The following is a 9,205-nucleotide window of genomic DNA, read 5'->3' as shown; positions in this document are numbered from 1 at the left end:
CATTTCTTTCTGAGTGGGTTTTCATTTTATTTAAGAAGAGATGAAAACACCAAAAACATCCAAGAAAATGAAAGAACAAAAATGCAGTAACATTTACTTTCATCTTCATAAATAAAAGCAAAAGATGCCATATGAGAGCTCTTTAAGCCCTGTAAAGTGTTTTGCTCCAACTTAATTCGCATAGGGATAACCATAAACAGTCAATGATTTTACACATCATCACAGCAAAAGAAAACCATGAACAAGTATGGTTTAGAAGACAGTGGAATATAAGTTTTGGATTACAACACGAACTGCTATTGGAATACGAACCCAATGGCTGCCTCCATCATGCCACACCAAATTACCAAATGAGTAATCCCCCTGGACCTTGTGCATCGCTTTGAATGTTACCTTGAATGACTGTGACCTCTTCTTACCAAACATTAACATTGTTGGCTCGACTGACATCTCCACACCAGTAGGAGGCTCGAAAAAGGCTTTATACACTGCATCAGGTTGGCCCACGTTTGTGACTGTCCTTAATACTGTTTCTGAAGTCTTGAGGTTTCGAATCGCAATGGATGGAAGATTTAGGTTCAGTAACGATCTTTCAATTACTGGGCAAGTACCCTCTGTATCGGATAAAATAGAACAATTCCTTAGTAACTTTTGATAATCTAAAGGTTCGATGTCGTATATGAGCCCAGGATCGCTTGCTTTAATTGGATTAACAAATCCAGCTCCAAAATCAAAAGGATCTGCAATCTTTGCTGGGGATCCATCAGCTAGCAGGGGAAGCCCATTGTTGTCAGTGACAAGTGCTGCACAAAAGTTTAAAAGAATATAATATGCACGTATTAGAAGAAATAGTGTTGAAAATGTTGTTCCAAGATTATAGAATGACTATGTAGCCTAACAAGTTATATTAGTTCTGTACATATACCAGTAGTCATGAGTGCCGATTTGAGAGCAGCAGGTGACCAGTCTGGATGGAGTGACTTGAGTAAGGCCACAATGCCTGATACATGAGGGCATGACATTGATGTCCCAGAATTCAAGTAGGAAATCCCATATTCCTTGTAAATACCAATCTGTGGTGCAGCTGCTAGAATATTCACCCCCGGTGCAGCAATATCAGGTTGTGGAAATAGAAACTTGTAAATGTAGTTAGTGATATAGTTGCTGTATTTATAAAAGTCTGTACTCCTAGAGCTGCTACAAGCCTACAACTTATGATTTGTCTTTGATTTGGAATAGTATGCAAGCTCATCCTCTATATAAAAACTGACCACTATAAAAATTTGTATTCATATGAAGTGGACAACATGGAGACCACTTTCCCTTAATTTTTATCTAAAGTTTTAAGAGTAAAATAAAAAAAATTCCTTGTTGTTAGATAATATATTATTTTAAGAAGGGATATAACAAAATTTCCTAATAAGGTGTCCAACCTTGTCCCCCCCCCAAAAAAAAAAACTAGCCCTAAGCCCCACATCATTTAGTGCATGTTAAAATTACAACATTAGATCCATTTTGTATATTTATTTGTAACTGTTAATGTCCAAGATTAATGTTTGAAGAGACAAAATTATTCGGTGAGATAACAAGAAACAACTTTCGTATTCACTAGTTGTCTCGGGCTATCTCTTAATTCGTCCACAAAGAGTTAAAACATTAAATACAGGAAATTAAACAGATGTCATATTTTAAATTTCCCCCTTGCTCTAGAAAAATTTTCTTGTTAAACTCCAACATTCCAACTTATCATTAAGTTCGCTGTATACTAACTACATATTGTTATGGAGACAGTTTTTCAGCGACAAGCAGTTCTCTTATCATTAAGGTTTGAAGTAATATTTCAGAATTTTAACTGTCAAATGGAATTTCTCTCTAATAAAAATGTTCAGAATTTAAACAAAAGATTATTAAAAATGTTCACTCCAATTAAATGTAAGATAATTCTCATGATATGTCAGTCATCATCATTTTATTGATAGAAGGCCTTATGAAGCTTGAAATGATCCATAAAAAAATTAAAGTTAAAGCATGAAATTGAATAGTACCATAAATGAACCTGCTGTATGACACCATATCTGAAGCATGTCTATTAAGCATGCTTGTGAATCTATTATTATGGATTCCATTAGGAAATTAAAAAAAGGATGAAAAAGTAAATTCAGTTTAGGATCTTGTTTACCTTTAGCACCCCTTGGCCCTTGAGATGGCCCTTGAGATGAGAAAGCTGCGACCTTTGGTGCAAGAATTCCACCTCCAATCATTGTTTGAGTCAAAGATATTTTCGCTTGTGGTATTTTGTTGGTTCTGTTAGGTTATATGAAAAATCAATATTTAAGACCACCATAAAAATAGGAAATATTTCAGCTAGTGAAACCTGAATGAGCATAGTTGTAAAACGCGTATGGATTTTCAATGAATGGCTTATGGCCTCCCAAAAGAGTACTTCATTAATTGCTACCTCTCAGGACTATTGAAATATATGCTGCACACTTGCTCCAAATCCCCTCATTGCGTTCTACCACCCACTCCTAACAAGTCTAAATCAGCTTAGCATGCCCTCTTTTTTTAAAAAAATCGAGTGACAATACAAGAGTCCATGTGGTAGAATGGAATGGCATCTTTGAATTCGAATTGGTAGGAGATGTCTGGATTACCTGTAGTATTGGTATATCTGGTAGGAGACCTCCTTATTGATGGCAACACATGGAGTACTCATGGAGACTGAAGTGCAAATATCAAGAAGATCTGTGCTATGCTGGGTGTATATGAAACCTCGTCCACCATTCAGTCTGACTGTTTTTGCTATTTGAACTAATCTTTCCACTGGCAAAACGGTAGTGGTCGTAAAGCAAAACCCTTTATGGATGTAGTGTTCGTTTCAGTTTCGTTGCAGCTGGAGAAATGTACAAGTATAATTACTATGCAATAGGAGGTTTAATAATTATAACTTCCACAACAATAGCAAAGGTTTAATAATTGGTACCGTGCAATTAAAGAGGTAACACTGAAAATTTTCGCAGTCACATGAGTCTATGAACTTCCTGATCATTGACCCAAATAAGGGAATCGAAAATACAGATTTTTCTTGTAGAAAATGATAGCAGAAAAGCCTGGGGAATTTTCTAAGGTAAAAACTAGGGGCATATTGGGAAAAAATAGAGTATGTTTGGTGCACTTATAAGTTATAACTGACAACAAATGAACAAATATGTAGCTGTGCCTGGATTTGATGTCCATTAAGTTTCTGTGCAATATTTGGCATGCCAATGGATTTGATTTAGAGTTTTCACCAAATGAACAGTCAGCAGCCAACTTCATATATCAATGAATTATCTAAATAGGGCAATTCAAAACCTTTACATGCCACACAGTAAATATATTTTGTGTGTAGTCGATCCTTTAGGAATTTTCACCCATGGTAATGTTAATAAGTACAAAAGGAGAAACAAAACACTCTATGCATCATCGGCAATGTGGGCCAGGAAGCATCAGTCCTTTTAATGGACAGCACGCAGTGCAGTAATTAAGAATTTCCACTTTCCTTTGTGGAGTGATCTTTTCAGTTTTTTTATTCTACTCTATATAATAATAATAATGGGTCATATCAAAAAATAAAGTTATATTTGTCCATGTCTCTATGCATCTTGGTTCTATCTATGCGTTGAGTAGAAAAGAGGGTGATAAGACAAGTTCAGAACTTATACTTGTTCAAAAAGAGCTCCAGCTTGTGAAACCTATTTCCCTCTTTCACATCCGTGAACAAAGATTGTCCCTGCAACCATGGTGAAAAAAAAGAATCAAGAAAAATTGTAAATCAACAAGTTCAGAGATATAATGCAAATTCCATTTTTGGAGTACATGATCACATCATCCATTAGGAAATAAAAAAGGCCATGACTTTTTATCCATGTCCTAGCTAGTTAGTGAATGCCTCAGCTTCTGGCTATTATTTTTGGCAAAAAGAAGCAAGATTACATTTTAAAAGATTATTATCCATAGATATTTCTATAATTCTAGGCCCATTTTTTAAAAAAGATATATGTATCAGGATATGCAATACCTTTCCAGTAATATAGTGTAGTATTCCGTCCAAAAAAATAAAATGCCGTATTTGATTAGAGAATAATTGTTATATAAGAATCATACCACAAGCTTCTGGCCACGTCCAAGAGTGATGGTTGTGGGGAATAGCTGATCAATTGTGGCTGCGGCAACAGTTAGCAGCCATGGCGCCATATTTTGCACTGTCTCAGCAGAGGGCCCTTCATTTCCGGCTTAGTACACAACAGATATTCCCTTTGCAACGGCGTGCAATGAGGCTGGAAGCAATAAAGGTCCGTACATGGAGATAGACAAGACATCCACCCCGTCATGGATTGCATCATCTATTGCTTTGGCAGCAGCTGCCTCACTGCAGATAAGTCGGACTGACCGAATGCCCCAGCAGACCTTGTAAACAGAAATACGAGCACGGGGGGCGCCGCCTCTCGCATCCCCAGCCGCTAGCCCATGCAAGCTAACATTGTGCACAAGATTTCCGGCAGCCGTCGATGCGGTATGGGTGCCATGGTCGTTTGCATCTCGGGGTGACAAGAACTCGCCGTTAAGCAGAGCCTTGTCCACACCAGCAGTATACCATCGTGCGCCAATAATCTTGCCATTGCATTTCTCTGGACCAAAGGAGTCACCGATCTGACAGATTCCCTTCCATTTTGAAGGTGGTGGTCTATACCCATCGTCGTGAAAGCTCGGTGATTCTGGCCAAATGCCTGCAATGTGAAAATGTTATTTTTCACATTGCAAAACATGAAAAGGTGGAAGATCACCATTGATATGGTGGTCGTAGTGGACCAGTTAATTTAGATTTTGATTTTGTTAGGTAATGGTATGCATTGCTAGTTTGGTATAGAACCCGGAAGTTATGTATACGTTATTTATCTAGCTAAAATAATATAATGCTAAATGGACAATCGTGGTGGAGGACCACCCTTGTTATGGTCTCAACTTTAACAAAGACCTTACCACCTTTAGGTCATATCCCAAAAATTTATTTATCCTTATTCTCTTGGGAACTAAGGTTCGTCATTGTGCATTGTGCTGACTAAGGTACAACATTATGTAAGTTGAATTGCTTCTTTCTTACATGACATGAATGCGAAATTCATCTTAATTAACATGTACGAGAGAAGAACAAATTATTATTGCTTGACTTGTTCAAATTTAGAATAGCTAGTTTGACCTACAAACATAGAACCTTATATTTTTGACAGAGGGAGTATATAACTGAACCGTCCATATTTTCTAATCAGTTTAGGTTATTGGGGATCAATGCTGAGTGCATGAAACTAATGATATCTTGGCCAAAGGTCTTGAGTTTCAAACAAACCTGGTGCAATATAATGAAAGAATTGTTGTCCACTCATTCCACATTTCAGGTCCAAGGGAGCCTCATTGTGAGAGGGAGTATTGAAGTATGAGTGAATTGCCGGTATTTGCTTATATACTTAGATTTTTGGATGCAATTGATTTGATGCATGGAGATTGATATAATATCAAAACCAGAGGTTTTGAGTTGAAAATATGTTGTACTGTTGCTTCTATTCCACCTCTTAGAGGCAACACAATCCATTTATTGAAACACCTTTCCCCCCTACGATCCAAACTATTACATACTCATCCGTCAAGGGTAATTAAAGGCAGCATGGAAAATATATGTGCATTTTTAAGTAACCTGAGTCAAGGACGCCGATGATAATGTCAGCCCCCATTTTGGCATTTGCTAGCAGTCCGTTTGGCTGGTTGTATGGCAGCCCCATGAAGTCCCAGCTGCGAGTGGTATGCACGCTATGCATTTCGTTCTTCCTTATGCTCTCGACGCCAGGTAGTAGCCCTGCGGGCAAGAGAGAGAGAGAGATTGCTCATGCTTTCTTTTTGATGTTTTCGCTGTGTTTTGTGATTCGTTGTGTGTAGTGTACTCCACGTAGTACGAACTTGGTTACCTCTGATTTTCATTGCCTGTAATTCAGTCAGCATCGCTACGAAGCCAGAGAATCCATGCATGCTTGTAGCTGTAGACGATTGACTCGACAGCAGCTTCCTTGCTTCATTTATAGGAGGGAAGACAGAAAAAGAAAGGGGCTTACATATATAATAACCTTTTCTTTGTTTGTCAAATACGTCCTAAAACTCTACAAATTCCAGGCTCTTTTATTGAAGCTATGGAGGAATTAACGAAGAAAAGTTATCAGTAGACGTTTTCTTTTACCTCCCGAGAACTGAAGCCAGCATGTCGTGGTGCGAGGCGGTCACGAGATCAGCATCTTCATGCTGTCTCTCCCCCAGGTAGACGATGTATAGCTAGTGAAAAAAAATGACCACAAGAACGGAGTTCATCATTAACAAAATATAAAAAAAATGCAAGAAAAGTTCAGTTCAGCACCACTTTCTCTTCCTCCGCTGAAGCTCCAAACGATGTGGAGCCAAGGCCATGGGAAGCCAAAAGCGAACCAAGGATCAGGGTAAGCACAAACAGAGGAGCTCTCTCAATTGACAACATGTTATGCTGCTGGGTCGGCCTTGTGTGCTATTGGGTTGCATCTATAGCAGGCACCACAAATGCTATTTGTAGTACCAGATCGATGGTTAAGTACTAAATCTTCGTCGTGAAACGGCGATCACGCTGTACATGTTTGAATAAGCTGAAGATCAATTCAGCGGCGTCACTTCCATCATTGAGGGCCAGAGAATGGTCACCCGTTGAACATAGCAATCTATGTGACTGTTCAGCTAATGCTTTTATGGTTTGATTATTCCACACGGTGGCTACGAACAGGCTACGTACTGTAACCATTACGTGGATGCAGCCAAGCAGACGGGTCGTTGCGCACTGCATGTACGATACTAGATTTAGATCCCTGTTCCACTCCATTTGTTTTAGATTATAGCATGTGGTAGAGAAGGTAAAAGACAGTCGCAGTTGAAGGTATTTCAGTTCCATTGAAATATATACCTACCTGTTTTTTCTATGTAATACACAAGTACTTCCGTACTGCAAAATGAATGCATTAATTTATATACTTTTAAGTTTGGTTTCTTGTTGAGGCCTTTTAATGCAGTAGTATGCATGGGAGGGATTAAACTTTTAAGGAGGTGGTGTTTAATATATGATGTGGTAGTCTTCTTTAATTTTAAGCACTCATGCCTACTCCTTGTATTATCTAGTTGGAAGACCTGGTACTGGCCAATGTCACGTGAAAGTGACTAGTTGAACTTCCCAAGGAGCTGCTACTGCTACTGCAACTGCAACAGTCGCGTTTAAGACCTTGTTTAGTTGCCAAAGTTTGGAGATGCCAAATTACTGTTACAGCATTATAGCACACTGTAGCGTTTCATTTGTATTTGTGAATTATTGTCCAAACATTGACTAATTAGGCTCAAAAGATTCGTCTCGCAAAGTACAACAAAATTGTGCAATTAATTTTTAATTTCATCTACATTGGGAGTTGGGGGTTAAATCTTATTCCCACGACACTGATTGAGAAGCACAGCAATCGGTAGGGAGGAAATGATTAATCCCTCGTTTGACTAGATGGTAGGAAGGACAAAAAATCACTATTGGAAAGGTCAAGTCTCATCTACAGGCCTCCTTTCTTTCCTTTTCTGTCGAGGACTGTTATCCAAGTTTAGTACTAAGTCAGTACATGACAAGGAAACCCTCACTCCTGGAGAGATAAGCTTTGGCTCTAGATCCCCTTTAGGGCCTGTTTGGCTCCTGGGTGTTTAACACCCATCACATCGGATGTTTGGATGCTAATTAGGAGTATTAAATATAGATTAATTATAAAACTAATTACACACATGGAGTGTAATTCGCGAGATGAATGTATTAAGCTTAATTAGTTCATGATTTAATAATATGGTGCTACAGTAACTATTTGCTAATGATGGATTAATTAAGCTTAATAGATTCATCTCGCGAATTAGCACAGGGTTCTGCAATTAGTATTATAATTAGCTCATATTTAGTTCTCCTAATTAGCATCCGAACATCCGATGTGACACTGTTAAAGTTTAGTATCTCGTATCAAACACCTCCTTAGTACCGGTTACACGGTATCGCTACGTTGGTATAAAGGGGGCATTTTTGTATCAGGTCATCCTGGTGCTACTAAATTTGGACCTGGTACTGTTAGCATTACTACCAGATCTAAATGTGGTAAGTTGGACGAAATGTCGTTTTTCAAGTAGTGCCCGTTAACATAGAAGCAATGACGATGCTTACTTGTAGTATATACCAGTGGCATTATCCATCTTCCCACATAACTTTTAGTTTGCTCGTGTGGTGGCTGGAGTCTGGATAAGCTATAGGGTCGCCATCGGCTAGCAGTCCATTCAATCAAGTCGACCTGGATAAGGAACCTGCTACGATCTGGAGGGACGCGTTGGGCATTTCCTCATCTAAGGGGTGTTTGGATACGAGGTGTTAAATTTAATAGTGTCACATCGGATGTTCGGATGCTAATTAGAAGAACTAAATATGAGCTAATTATAAAATTAATTGCAGAACCCTATGCTAATTCACGAGATGAATCTATTAAGCCTAATTAATCCATCATTAGCAAATGGTTACTGTAGCACCACATTGTCAAATCATGAGCTAATTAGGCTTAATAGATTCGTCTCGCGAATTACACTCCATCTATGTAATTAGTTTTGTAATTAGCCTATATTTAATACTCCTAATTAGCATCCAAACATTCGATGTGATGGGTGTTAAACTTTAACACGATGGAGCCAAACAAACCATAAGTAGCATGTGTCTAAGAACTTCTATTGATAATTCTCTCCAGGGACCATAATTTCAGCAGAATTTTCTTATTTAGTGTGACTGAATACTCTTATAACCATAGTTATGAGAAAATTTATCATGTACATTAGCTAGGGGTTTAGCAGATAAATTATTGTTGAACATAGTTCCGGACTGGCAGATACTATGTTTCAGTGTTGAAGTAGATATTGATAATTCTCTCCACGGACTATTCACTGGCAGAAAATGAGCCTCTCTTCTCGAAAATCCAACCAGGACTAACTATTCGAGACAGGGGGTGTTCTTTAGTCCCAGGTCATTCACTTGAGACTAAAGATCCCCTTTAGCCCTGGTTGGTAAAACCAACCAAGATAAAAAGATTCCCAAAAAAATTAAAAA

At 38.3% G+C, this 9,205-nt stretch overlaps 1 pseudogene; it reads right to left on the bottom strand.

The window, feature by feature from the left end:
- Nucleotides 1-208: 208 nt before the first annotated feature.
- Nucleotides 209-9,205, bottom strand: part of LOC101763482 — a 12,113-nt pseudogene continuing 3,116 nt past the window's right edge.

This window comes from Setaria italica, chromosome VIII (assembly GCF_000263155.2).
Source record: "Setaria italica strain Yugu1 chromosome VIII, Setaria_italica_v2.0, whole genome shotgun sequence".
NCBI classification, from domain to species: domain Eukaryota; kingdom Viridiplantae; phylum Streptophyta; class Magnoliopsida; order Poales; family Poaceae; genus Setaria; species Setaria italica.
The sequence above is the reverse complement of the archived record's forward strand: the minus strand, read 5'-3'. Positions and strand labels throughout refer to the sequence as shown.